Source organism: Cryptomeria japonica, chromosome 10 (genome assembly GCF_030272615.1).
Source record: "Cryptomeria japonica chromosome 10, Sugi_1.0, whole genome shotgun sequence".
Lineage (NCBI taxonomy): Eukaryota > Viridiplantae > Streptophyta > Pinopsida > Cupressales > Cupressaceae > Cryptomeria > Cryptomeria japonica.
Genome location: NC_081414.1, coordinates 232,509,879 through 232,525,324, shown reverse-complemented (window position 1 = coordinate 232,525,324; position 15,446 = coordinate 232,509,879).

Genomic DNA, 15,446 nt, shown 5'->3' with positions numbered 1-15,446 from the left:
CATTCTTCACATATTGAGAAAGAAGAATCTTCATCAACATATCAACTTGAAGAAAAGAACATTAAGCTCAAAGGCTTTTATCAAAAGGAGGAAATTCTTCTATCTTAATAGACAAATTTTTGTCTCTCATAGAACCTTCTTACATCACATGTGTCTATACCTTCAAGGGAAATCAAACGAGTTTGATCAAGAATCATTAAACCACATAGCTTTTGCTCAATATAGAGCTTTAAGTTATCATCAAAACAAGGGAGGCAAGATCAATCCTGCCTTCTTTCCAGACATTTGTATCACATATAACTCAGCTAGGGTAGAACCACCAACCCCTGAACAAGAAGAGGAAGATTTTATTCCTTTTGTAACATAAATTTTCTATGGAAGTTAACATTTCATCCATTCCCACATTCACACATCATCAATCCATTCCAACTCTCAAAACATCAAGAGGTTTTTGTCCTAAGTTCTATTTTTGATATTGCTTGAATCAAACACGATACATCACTTTTTAGAGTGTCCCTACATCTAGGATAAACTCATCCTAAGAGGCATTTCTACACAAGTTAAAACTGGTCTATGAGTGAATCCTCTCATTACTAGGTAGTTGGGTCTGTAACACATCTCTGATCTCTCTAAACCTTATCACATCAAATGTTGTCAATCAAACACAACAAGCAATTCAAGGAAGAACTTTGGTATCACCTACCTTTAGTGATAGAGATCCATATGCAAAACACTTCACCAAACATCAATCTTTCATTCCATCACCCACTCATCATCATTTTCATCAAACTTCAACAAAAACTTATAAACAAAATGGCTCATACCAGATCAATGTCTAGACAAAAAGAAATTGAAGAGGAAGAGGAGGAAAATATCAATGAATTCCAATAATCCCTTGGAGAAAACTTGAATGATGAAAATCCAAGTACTCCTACTCCTACGGCAATAGAAAGGGCACAACACAACCCTCTCTTTAATAGACTTTTTGATGAAATACTCAGGAGCAATGTTGATGCTCACTTTTGAAGACTTGCTCAAGAGGGGCCTAAACTACCCTCTGACTTTGATGTTGCACAACTAAGACAAGCATCAGAATGCTAAAGTCGTAATGAGGATGAAAGAGGTCGAGATCACATCAGATATAACCTTCATCAAGGTAATCCCCCACCTCCTCCTCCTCCAAATGAAATAGACATGTTGCGGCAACAAGTTGAGAATCTCGCCCAACAACTTCATAGTGGTGTAAAAACCAATCAATTTTCACTCAATGACATTTGTCCCTATCCCTTTTATAGGAATCTTCATATGCCACCTTTTCCACGAGGGTTTGAAATGCCCAAGTTTGAAAAGTACCAAGGAAAAGGAGATCCTCGCAATCATGTTAGAGAATTCCATTCAGCTTGCCTCGAAGTGGCATACGAGGACACCTACCTAATGTGACTTCTTCCCCAAAGTTTGGGAGGAACAACCACATCATGGTTTTCCCGACTACCAGGTGGCATTAGGACCTTTGAAGAACTAGTTCAGAAATTCCTAGCACATTACTCACACAACATTGAACGTGATATCACCATGGTTGATCTATGTAACACTAAGCAAAAACCAGGCGAGCTATTTTGAGTCTTTCCACAATGATAGCGTCAAATGTCTAGCAGACGTTCTCTTCAATTACCTGAACAAGAACTGGTGGAAATATTTATTTCCAACTTAAACAATGAAATGGAATTTCACCTAGACGTAAAAGACACAGACTCTTTCAATGACATGATCACCAAAGGTTTAAAATATAACGAGCTTTCATTAAAAAAGGGCTTATCAAGATATACAATGAGCCAAAGGATGGCCCTCGCCCACGCTTCTATAGTGATAAGCCTAATTTCTGGAACAAAAACAAAAACGTCATCAATGACGGGGTTGTGGATGCAAGAAATATCAAAAGTGCACAACCTGTGGTCTGATTTGCAGGACCAAACCCCCCATCCAAGAATAAAATAGTTGCTCCTCCAAATCAAGGACGCAATGTATCTCAAGAGGAACCCAGACAACACCAGCAAAATTTTAAACCAAAACGAACATACACTCCCTTAGGGGAACCCATTGAAACAGTGTAACGTCAGTTGGTTTCTCAAAATCTGGTGACCTTACCCAAAACATCAAACTATGAACCTCAAGTTAAACCTTCATGGTGGAGAGATATTGAACATTGTGATTTCCATCAAGGGAAAGGGCATAAGACAAGCAATTATCATAGATTGAAAGATCTTATTCAGGATCTTATTGACCGAGGTGAAATCAAAATTGAAGGACACGACCCAAAGACAACAAACAATGATCATCTCATGTTTAAAAATCCATTTCCATCACATGATCAAAGGGGTCCTTCCACTTCAGGGAGAAACACAGATACCATTGATTATACGCAAGCCGCATATAATTACACTGTGAATCACCCATATGATGCTAGTGAACAAATTGCAACTATTACCATAAAAAATCCCAGTTATAACTGCAATGTTGTTACATGTCACGGCAAGATCACCATAAAAGTAGCTCCACAAAGCACCCCATCTATCCCAAAGCACTATAACCTTGTGGATCAGTTAGATAAAATGCCCGCACTGATATCTATCTTAGAGCTATTGCGCCTATCTCCATCTCAGAAAACAATCTTGGATCAAGCTCTCCAAGAGGTGTCAGCTCCTGCAAACCTAAACACAGATCAGTTCCAAGCTATGGTTGGCAATCTAAGGTCATCACCTTGTCTCACTTTCTCTGAAAGTGACAACACATCCTTCCAGCAACCTCACAATGCCTCACTCCACATTGACGGGTTTATCAACCAACATAGGATCAAGCGAGTCTTGATCGATAATGGAGCAGGCCTTAATATCTGTACACTACAATTAGTCGCAGCTTTGGCATATGCAATTGAAACAGTGGATCCCCGCAAGAAGATAACAATCAAAGCCTATGATGATGCAGAGCGTTCATCCAAAGGAGCTGATGTGCTACTAATTCGAGTGGGCTCTGTGGTGAAACACATCATCTGTCAAGTTCTGGACCTTCCTTTGTCATACAATTTTTTGTTAGGAAGACCTTGGATACACGCCATGCAAGAAGTTCCATCCACTTACCATCAGTGTATCAAATTCCCTCATAATGGTGTGGAAATTACAATCCTTGGAGATGCAAACCCCTTTCCATATTGTCATAATATAAGTCATCAACCAGAGATTATCATTGCCAACAACAGAGAAACCATCTGATCCACATCATACATAAGTCCAACCTCTCTTTCCAATTCAAACACCACTATACCCAAGCAAGAAAAGCTCAAGATGAAAATAGCAGAGGAAGGTCCTAGAGAGTACAATCTAAGCCAACTCTTTTGTGTTGGACAGATGCCCACTTCTCTTAGAACTCATGGTAAACCTCAACGATTACTTCAAACGCCACTGGTCAAGCCAGCATGCACTTTGACACCTTTCATCCTTGGAAAGAGTCAAGAAGAAGAAACCAGAAATGAAGACTTAGCAGAATGGATCTATAAAGACCCAATCACCACGGACATTCCACAAGCTAAGCTTCCAACAGATCAATATGGAAAAGGCCTTCTCATTATGCAAAGAATGGGTTATGATGGTCAGAGTTATTTGGGACCTTGCAAGCAAGGCCGACATGAACTGCTGCTGTCGGAATTAAAGCCCAAAGATAACATAGGACTAGGCTTTCAAAAGGAGATCCTTCCTAAGCTCAGATTCAAAGGGAAACCCAGCAAACAACTATATCAATCTATTAGAAAGAGGTCACCTTTGGTTATATCAGCAACACCGTGCACCATAACAACTGCCCCATTGAGGCTAAAAATCCAAGCAAAACCATCCACAACACTAGTCATCCCATCAATAAAACCAGCAACCCCATCAGCGGTAGCCATAACATCAATAGCACCATTAGCAGCAACAACTATATTAGAACCCATAGCAGTATCTACAACACTAGAAATTCTAGCAAAAGCAGTCAATTCAACACTACCAATACTCCCTGTATCGGATTCATTGATCCCCCTAATCCTTCCTACAGCACCAATCATTTCATCTACAATGGTACATCAGCCAATCACACCTGCAGTGTTTAACTCAAAGGATATCCGAGTATGGTGTAGCAACCGGATATTGGAGAGCGACTCAGAGATCAACTCACATGAGTGGGAATTTGATTTTGTCCAGCTTAATACTTTAGATGAGGAAGACACATCACTACCTCCACCTCGCAAAGACATCCCTATTTACGGAGAAGCACAGATAAAGACCTCTTGGGTTCCTGAACTAGAAACATCTTCCACAGACCCTATGTTGCATCCTACATCTGATTCTGACAAGGAGAGTACCATCAACGACCTTCACCATAACATCTTAACCCTTGCTGACACATCTAACAAACTTAACTTAATCGATGAGGTAATGCCCATTATCCATCCTGAACTCATCGAATGGAACCAACCTAATCCCCCATGTCTTGACCATTTCCAAAACGATGAGGCGATCATTGATGGAACTACGGGATAACATACCAAGCGGAGATCATAAAGCTAGATTCGCCATTGAACTTAATAGCACAACATACTTTGGGGCGGATGCCAAACCTTTCAGCTGCAAAAATATAACAATAAAACATGGATCTTCCAGTGAAAACCACACTGTGGCACTGTTTGATCCCACAAAAGTAAAAAGAAAGAGCATATCCAATGGTGAAAACCTCTATGAGGTGTCGGACGATGAAAGGTTTGACATTCTCCCTTCTAGTACACAGCAGGAATGATCAACAATCCTTATTGAAGAGACAAAAGAATACAACGTGGGGACTCCTGAAACTCCTCACCACATACATCTGGCATCTCTTTTAACTCCAAAGGAACAGCCTAAGTTTGTAGAATTCTTCCAAAACCTCCAGATTAACTTTGCATGGTCATATGCAAACATGTCTGGGCTTGATCCTGATTTAGTCATGCATCACCTCACCATCGCAGAAGGAGCCAAACCTGTCAAGCAAAAACTTCGCAATATGCATCCCCAGATTGTGGTGCTACTCAAAGCAGAACTTAAGAAACTCCTAGATGTTGGTTTTATTAGACCAATTGATTATGCGGATTGGATATCCCATATTGTACCTGTTGGAAAACCCGATGGGGGCATCCGTATTTGTACTGACTTCAGAGATCTGAATAAAGCATGTCCTAAAGATGACTTCCCCCTACCAAAAATTGACATAATAGTGGACCTAATAGCAGGACATTCCATGCTTTCACTCATGGATGGCTTTTCAGGGTACAATCAGATAAAGATCACACCAGAGGATCAACATAAGATGGCCTTCACATGTCCATGGGGAACATACTGTTGGAATGTAATGCCTTTTGGTCTAAAGAATGCAGGAGCAACCTATCAAAGAGCAATGACCACCATCTTTCATGACATGATGCATACTATAATGGAAGATTATGTTGATGACTTACTGCAAAATCACTAACAAGAGAAGGTCATGTGGACATATTAGAGAAAATCTTTGATAGACTGGAACAATATCATGTTCGACTCAACCCAAAGAAATGTGTCTTTGGAGTAACCTCAGGGAAGCTTCTAGGATACATTGTCTCAAGCAAAGGTATTGAGGTCGATCCTGCAAATTTCAAAGCAATCATGGACATGCCACCTCCAAAGAACATCAGTCAGCTAAGGACATTACAAGGGCACCTACAATCAATTCGAAGATTCATTGCATAACTGGCAGATAAGTGTCACCCATTTACACACCTATTACAGAAGAACATCCGCTTTCAATGGGATGCCAGATGCTAGCAAGCATTTCAGATGCTTAAAGACTATCTCATGAATACACCATTGTTGATCCCACCAGATTCAAGTAAGCCTCTACTACTCTATATATCAGCAACAAATATAGCATTAGGAGTGCTACTGGCACAACACAGTGCATAAGGAAAAGAGTGTGTTGTTTACTACATCTCTCGCACAGTGGTTGGCTATGAACTCAATTACACACCTATTGAGCGAGCTTGCTTAGCAGTAATCTTGGCAGGTACTAAACTGAGGCACTATCTGTTAACACATAAAGTACAGCTCATTGCAAATATCGATCCACTAAAGTACTTACTCAGCAAAGCAGCATTGATAGGTCGCTTGGCCAAATGGATGATGATTCTAAGTGAATTTGACATCGATTATGTGGACCGTAAGGATATCAAGGGACAAGTTATTGCAGATCAGTTGTTCGATGCACCACTCATAGGCGATCGTCCTCTCATTTCTAATTTTCTAGATGAAGAGATATTCATGATCACAGCAGCACAACCATGGAAAGTATACTTTGATGATTTATACACTAGGCATGGCTCGAGGGCCGGCATTCTATTTATCACACCTCAAGGTGACAGCATCCTGAAGTCTTACAGGCTCACATTTCCATGCATAAACAACATAACTGAATATGAGGCCTTGATCATAGGACTCAGGCTAGCCATACAATGGAAATTGAAAGAGTTATAGATATATGGCGACTCACAACTAGTCATCCGACAAGTAACGGATGAATATCAAACCAAGGATGACAAACTCATGTCATACAAATAAATGGTGGACAATTTAAAGGCATCATTCACTACTATCACCTTTGAGAAAATACCCAGAGATCAGAATCGAGTTGTAGATGCTATGGCTACCATTGCATCTCTCCTAGATCTCCCATAGAATTCAACACGCTACGAGTTCTTGGTCGAAGAGCTTTGGATTCCCGCTTATGATATCCCCGAATCTGAGATGATACATCACCTTATCGGTTCTGAATCCCCATGGTACGGTGAGTTCTACACCTACCTCTGCAATCACACACATCCTCCTAACCAATCGAATAACCAACGTAAAACCTTCACTCGCCAACCGCTCAATATACCATTATTGTTGAAACCCTATACCGACACATTCTTGATGGTACTCTCCTTCAATGTCTAGAACAGGATGAGATAACAAAGGCCTTAGAAGAGGTATATGAATGAATTTGTGGAACTCATGCAAGCGGTTCGTCCCTAGCCAAGAAACTCATGCGCACTGGATATTATTGGCCATCCATGGAAAAAGACTCCTACTACTTTGTCAGAAAGTGTAAGAAATGCCAAGTTCATGGAGACCTAATACATGCACCAGCATAGGAATTGCAACCAATCACAACACCATGGCCTTTTTTGTCAATGGGGCCTTGACCTTGTGGGTAAAATCCATCCATCTTCATCTAACAGCCACAAGTTCATCATTACCGCCACTTAATACTTCACCAAGTGGATCGAAGTTGTTCCACTTACCCAAGTCACTGGCAAATAGATCGCCTCATTCATCCTTAATTACATCATCTGTCGGTATGGTGTACCCATGTCCATCATCACAGATAACGTTCTTCCTTTCAAAAATCAAGATGTCCATGAGCTCTGCGAGAAGTTTCATATCCAACACCACTTTTCCACTCCCTATTACCCACAAGGAAATGGTCAGGCTGAAGCATCAAACAAAAGCATATTAAGAATCCTCAACAAAACAGTCAATGATGTTGGTCATGATTGGCATGTTCAATTGAATCCAACACTATGGGCATATCGAACTAGCATTCAAACCCCTACAAGCGCAACTCCCTACTCACTGGTCTATGGAGCATAAGCCATCCTTACTATTGAGGTTGAGATACCATCTCTACGAGTTTCCTTGCATAATCTCATAGATGATGAAGCATATAGAGTCTCGCGTCTCCAAGATTTAGAGCTACTTGATGAGAAATGACAAACTGCATATAATCACCTCAAAGCCTATCAGCAGCGCATGAGCAGAAGCTATAATCATCGAGTTAGACCTCGCACATTTGAGGTAGGTGATCTTGTTCTTCAAGAGAATCCTCGTAACCAACCAAACAAAGAACATCAAGAAAAGTTTGAATCAAACTGGTTGGGTCCATATGTTATCACTGATGTATTTGGGTTCGGGTCATATCAGTTGGCTACTTCAGAAGGAGAACCGCTAGCAGATCCGATCAACAACATGCACCTCAAAAGGTTTTATACATAAGCTGCACAAAGCATCATACTCCCATACATACCGGAAAAACACCAAAAACATTCAGATAAATGTCCTGAAGAAAATACAAAAATATCAAAATAGTAAAGATAAATCATGCATCCAAATAGTGAACAACCACTCCAGTGGCACCTTGGGTAAGTACGATGGTGAAAACCTGGCAAACATGCGCCACTCATAATGGCTATGGCTCCATTGTCTTTCAGACTTGTTATGATCACATTCATTTCATCCATTCATCCATTTGTCCAAACCATGGCTTGTTATTGATCTGCAATCAAGGATAGTATTTCATGCGTCTTGCATCCCACTTTTTCATAGTCATGTCTAAACTGGGGGCAATGCCCTTAATCTAGTTGATGGAAGTGGATTCTACATTACTTATGATTCATTGAGTTCTTAATTCAAAATTGTCTCACAAAACTCCAAAAACATTCAAACAATCATCAAAATACCAAAAACATTAGAAAACTATCTCACAAAATCCAAAAAACATCAAACAAACAAAAACATGGCAACACCTTGTACATATGTTTTTCAAAGCAGATACCAAATAAACATTGTGAAATAATCAAACGATGACCACTTATCCGATCAACCAAACAATCAACAATCGACACACAAATTGTCTTAGCAATGATGCATCCTTCCTTACCCAAAACAAAGACATGATAACATTTTTCTTTGACAAGAAAATTATGTTTAAGCTATCAAATACTTGGTTAGATTTATAGGTTATTTATTCATTTATATCAGGTTCCTACGCTACTCCGGGTTATCCACAAGTGATTAGAGTGACCGGGATGGTTCCTAAGCATTGTGTGTATGTCTTCTGTGAATTATTTCGATGAAATTTTGGGGCATGTACTAATGGTGTCTACGTGGGAAGTTCACTAACCTACATGATCATATGCAAAATACAGTTATGGATCACTATGGCTTGCTGACTACAGTGTATATCTCGACCATATGAGCATGAACCATTATCGAGGGTCCATATTATGTATTCTTTATTTATGTTGTTTGTTTGTAGTTACCATGCTCCATCCTTGGTTCCTGCTGCCTCATCCAAGTTCGATATTATCATGCTCAATGATGAAAATAAAAGCACTATGGATCGTCATTCCATATCATCTGTTTATATTGAATTTCCTTGCATATCACCCATCAATTTACTCATTCCTTATTCATATGCATGGTTTTGTATGCAAGTGTGAACAAGATTAATATGAGGAGTTATATGAAAATTGAGTCGGTCTTGGATACAATCACGACACAGTACTTTGATACATCATCAGTGCATCATGCAAAAGTTAAAACAACCTTGCAATCATCTATCATAATCACATCATCATTACATTACATTTAGTTGCATTTGCATAAGCCTAGTTCATTATCATTTACTTGCATGTAGGTTTATTAAAATCTTAAATCTTCATTAGTGTGCATTTAATATCATTTAGTTACATTTTATACATATAGTTCATTCTCATTTACTTACATTAGTATCATTATATCATTTCATCATTGCATAATCATGACATTTAGATTCATTTATATGATAAAATTGCCTTTGCTTGCATTTACTACCATGATTAACCATTATAGATGCATTCAGTACCATTTAAGATTCATTAAAATGCATTCATTATCCTTTTAATTGCATTAAGGTGCAGTTATTCGTTACCCATGAGTTGCATTATCATTTCACTTCATCATATTTTTTGCCATTTAGAATCATAACAAAACCATTTGTCTCAACATTGGCTCATACATTATACATATGCATTCATTTAGAAATCATCATTTAAACATTTGTACTTTACATTTGTTTATCCATATTACATTCATCTAAAAACCATCTAGATGCATTTACATAAATAAATCATTCATTCAACACATTACATTAACATCATTGCATATCATTATCTCATCATTGTATCAACATAAAGTACAAGATACTATCTATAACATCATAATCATCATTTAAATATGCATATATCAGCATCATGGCATTACATACATAAAGAATTTCACCAACACATCATGCACATATATAAACCTATATCCACATATTAGCATCCCATTCATAAAACATGCATGTAGACATCATGTAGGAATAAATAATCATGAAACATGCATAAATAAATCATCTCATCAACACATCCATATAGCAAGTACAAGTATCCATCTAAGCAAAATCATAAGATCATCATCCTGCATAAGCATCCATACATATCATCATAAAATATGGGATCTCCTCATATATCATATCATATCAACAAAAACATTCATGTATCAGAGTACAATGAAGTCCAAAATATCGGCTACCAAGAGCCATCCAAGACACAGTCCAAAATGACAATGTAAATGCATACAAAATGCTCTCTCAGATGCCACTCTAACCGGATGGTGCACCACCATCACCACCTACTCCCCCACTAGCCCCCGCATCACCTGATCTATCTCTCCGTGGAGGACCCATCACACCACCACTGCTCTGCATCCTCTGAGACCGCTTTAATCTCGCCCACTGGATCTGTGAATAGCTAAGTGCTCGCTGACTAGCTAGCACCACCTGCTCATATAACCCCCGCCAATAATCTATCTCCTCCTATGCTCGTCGCATCTCCCTCATCACATCCCCAGTAGGACCATGTACTCCTACTCCTGCTCCCACCCGTACTCTCTCTTGCAACGCCGCAAATCTCTCCACGGCCTGATCTCTCTCCCGTAGCACTACCATCAGCTCTGACTCTCGTGCAAACAGCTGCACATCTCTAGCAGCCACCTCTGCCTCCATATCCTCTAGTCGAGCTTGCAAAAATAGTATCATATGGTCCCACAGATCTCCACCTGTAGTTCCCTCCCCCATATCCATAGGTGCCTCTCCAGTGGCTCCCTCCCATGTATCCATAGGTACCTGTCCCTCACGTGCATCCCTACCATCTAATCTCATGCCTCCCTGCATCAAAGGTCCCTGAGATAGCCGCAAAGGCTGCCCACCTCTCCCTCTATGCTGTAATTGTTTATGGTGAAAATGGATAACAATAATAACGATATTGAAAGGCTAAATGAATTCAACCACAAAACCCTAGCCTAACAACAACAAAGATCCACCATAACATATGAATATTACCTAAGACAATGTAAATCAAATGAAATCACAAAGATTATACCATCACATGTCCAATAGGGTTTGGATCTCCATTCTTCCTATCTCCATTGATCTTGCTTGATATATTTACTTGGTTTGGAGGGAATTCATCATAGCCGTAGAGGGCTCCCTATGTATCAGTATTGTACCATTTTTGTATGATGATGTAGACACCTGCGGGTGATTGTAGCCATATGATTTTGACATCATTATATCATGACACTTTATATATATATGAAATGATTCATCTTTGCGACAGCTATATGCATGCGTACCTATGTGATGTATGTTTCTATGTGATGCTTATGATATGGATGCAAATATGTATATGATGCAATGCAATATATTTTTTTTTGTTCTTTTATGTTTTATATGTGTATGCATGATGCAAATGTGAATGTATGTAATGCAGATGAATATGATAATGCAAATGTAAATTGTGCTAACAGGTGTTGTGTGCAAGATGTGATGCAGTTGTGATATCTATATGTATGTATGTATGAAATGCTTATATGTGGTAATGCAAGTGCAACTACATGAAATGCAAATGTTTTTGGTATGTCATTATACTCAGTCATGTGATAGCAGGCTACACGGACTCAAGAAGGACAATGAAAGTCAATCAAGAAAGGGGGATGGAAGATAGAAGATATGAAAGTGAAAGAGCTTCTTGTGCGTTATCATCATTGAGATTTATTATGGCAAGTAGGTTATGACAATAAAGGCATATGTTTGACCCAGAAAGTCATTGTACCTGTTTGCATGGAGATAAGACAGTCACAAACAAGGAATGCCCCAACTCACACTAGACTCACAGTGTCCTCATATCCTTGGACAAGTCATAGCATTACTAAGAGACAATCCACAGACAGCAAATACAAATAGGTGACGATACCCCATCCTTGCCTTTCTAGTCAAAGACATCCTAGAGATAAAATCTCTAGTCAGAGACATCCGGGAAAAGCTAAAATATATGTCACCAAAAGATAAAATCAAAAGAAAACCAAGACTCGACACCAACATCCACTGTAGTCCTCAAATTTAGTGTCTCTTGTCACTTGTATAAGTCTTATTTTATTATGGTCACAATGTTTACTTTCACAGAAAGGATAGATAGCACTGAACCATATGTTGTCTAAGTTTGTTGAAAGATTTGATTTGTTGAAGCCCATTGTTGTTGTTGTGTCTCATCTGAAATTGACTGAATCCATGAAACTGATACTTTATTGTGGAGAAGATGAAACTTTATTGTGGATCTGTGATGCAAATGTTGCTTTATTGTGAATTGTGCGCGGATAGACTGAAGGAAGCTGGGAGAAACTGTACTCCTCGAAACATGTGATGTTCTCAGTTCCACACCCATCACTAGATGTAGGATTTGCCTTAGCCACAGATAGGATCTAATTTATTATGGATGAAAAGGGAGGTGAAAAGGGAGGTTTATTATGAATGGCTAACCAATCTTGGGTAGATCAATAACAAACCATGATGGGAATGGGTAAGTTTATTATGAACGAATAGGTTGTGGGTGTGTGCAAAGTGAAAGTATGAGATGGAATCCTGAAGGAGGGAGGAGCAATGTCTCTATGCATGGCGCTGGTGACCCAATTTTCACCATGGTACTTTCCCAAAGCGCCACTGAAGTGGTTTTCACCATTGGACGAAATTATTTCTCTTTACTTTTTTCGATTTTTCAATGTTTTTTTTTTTTTTGGTCACAAGGTGCCTATTTGTTAGGTTTTCACCAAGTAACGATTTTTTTGTTTTATAATTTTATTTTTTTGTATTTTTGTATTTTTGTATTTTTTTGTATTTTTGAATTAGGATATTCTGAAGAGCTATGTGTAGAACCTGCGAAGGTACATGTTGTTGATAGGATCCTCTAAATGTTCACCCTCTGTGGTTGAGAGCTGATATGCCCCAGATCCATATGTTGTTGTAATGATGTAAGGACCAAGCCAGTTTGGTTCGAACTTGCCCTTCTTCTCTCTGTCTTGCTGATTTTTGGGGTTTTCTTTGAGAACCAAATCACCTACCTCAAATGTGCAAGGCTTGACTTTGTGATTGTAGCTGCATTGTTCCTTGACTGAATGATGTGTAGCTCGAGTGACTGTCTTCCTTGATAAAGGAACTGAGATAGAATTACTAATGTGTGGACTACACAGGCCTGTATGTGTGTCACCTGAAGAAGTTTGGGCATCCTTGATAACAAAGTCCTTCGAGGAAGCTCCATTAAAGGTCCATGATGTATCACCAGAAAGGAGTGGATGTGTGAAACAAGTGGATGAGTGATGAAGGCTCATGATTGTGAAAAGAAGTGAAAGTAGGATAGCATGATGGAGACTTAGGATCAACAAGTATGCTTTTTGACTTGAAATTTTAGAACTTTTGCCCCCAGTTATTTTGGTATTAGGGGAGATCATCTCTTGCTCTTTTTTGTTCATAGGATTTTTATCCTTGACTTTGATTTTTGCAAAGTCCAATAGCTTTTTATTTTGATTTGGACTAAAGGACTTTTCTTTATTTTTGACTTTTATATTTTTCTTTTCATAGCTTGATTTTTGATCCCCAATGAGTAAGGGCTTTTGTAATTCTTGTTGATCCAAGTCTGCAAGTGGAGTGGAAATAGAATAAGTGGATGAAATGGTAAAGCTATGTGAGTTCTCAAGAGGGCTGGCGATACACTCAATAGATTCTTTGTTGGATCCACTCTTAGGATTATTGATATCAAGAGTTGCTTGCACCACTGGAGGAGATTTGCATTCAGACTTAGTAGCCACAACACTAGGTGGTTCACACCCAATTCCTTGGTCTTGTATATAGCTTGTAGAATGTTCCTATTGACTGAATACCTTAGGAGATAGTGGGATTTGATCAACATGGAAGATATACTCACCACATCCTAGGTCTTTAATCTTGAACTTTTCTTTGATCTCTGCTTGTTTTGATGTCGAAGCTTTCAATGATTCTGGATCCACATATGTTGAAGAAGGAATAGCTTCTCGATTGACTAGGATTGTTATTTCTGATCTAGGTTGCAGATTGTTGCAATATATGAATGGATTTGGGTCAGCTTTGACAGTTACTTCAACTCCATTGTGTGGAAACTTGATGCATTGGTGATATGTAGATGGGACTGTGCTCATCTCATGAATCCATGGACGTCCTAACAATATGTTGTATGTGAGATCAAGGTCTAGGACTTGACAAACCACATCCTTTGTAACTGGCCCAACTCTGAGAGGTAAGGTGACTGTGCCTTTGGATGAACGCTCTTCATCATCATATGCCTTGATGGTAATTTTATTTGTAGAATTCACAGCTTTATTAGAATATCCCAATTGTTTAATAGTGCTCAATGTACAAATGGTCAGACCTGCTCCTCCATCTATCAGGACTCATTTTATTCGATGTTTGTGTATGAAGGCTTCAATGTGTAAAGGTGCATTATGTGGCTGACATAAAGAGGCGTCATCGGCTTCTATGAATGTAAGGGAGTGTGGAATGGAAAGGTATCCCACCATGGCTTGAAACTGGTCCACGTTCAGATCAGTAGGGACGGAAGTGTCTCTCAATATTTTGTCAAGAATGGCTTTATGTGCAGGGGATATGCGTAAAAGCTCAAGGATGGAGATGAGTGCGGGTGTCTTCCCTAACTGTTCTACAAGATCGTACTCAGGCTTGGTTGATGAGGAAGTGGTGTTTTTAGCTGGAGCACCTTGCAAAGTAAATTTACCTCGATGAGTTGTAACATTACATTTAGAGGTAGGTTCGGAAGAAGATTTGATGCATTTTAGGACAATCTTGGGTCTTTGGGTAGAAGTCTCAAGTGTTTTATCCTTGATGATAATGGTAGAGACATAATTGTCCATCGAGATGTGATTGATGGTTGAATCATAGTTATAAGATGCTCTGGTATAGTTGGTTTGGTCATCTGTGGCTGCAGCTTTTCCCTTGTCATGCTTTGGGAATGGTTCCTTAAACATTTCATGTTCTTGATTGGATGAATGTCCTTCAATCTCAATGTCACCTCTATTAATGAGATCTTGTATGATGTTCTTCAGTCGATGACAATTTCTTGTCTTATGACCCTTGCTCTTATGAAATTCACAATATTCATCATCATTCCACCAATTTGGTTTAACCTTTGGTTCATA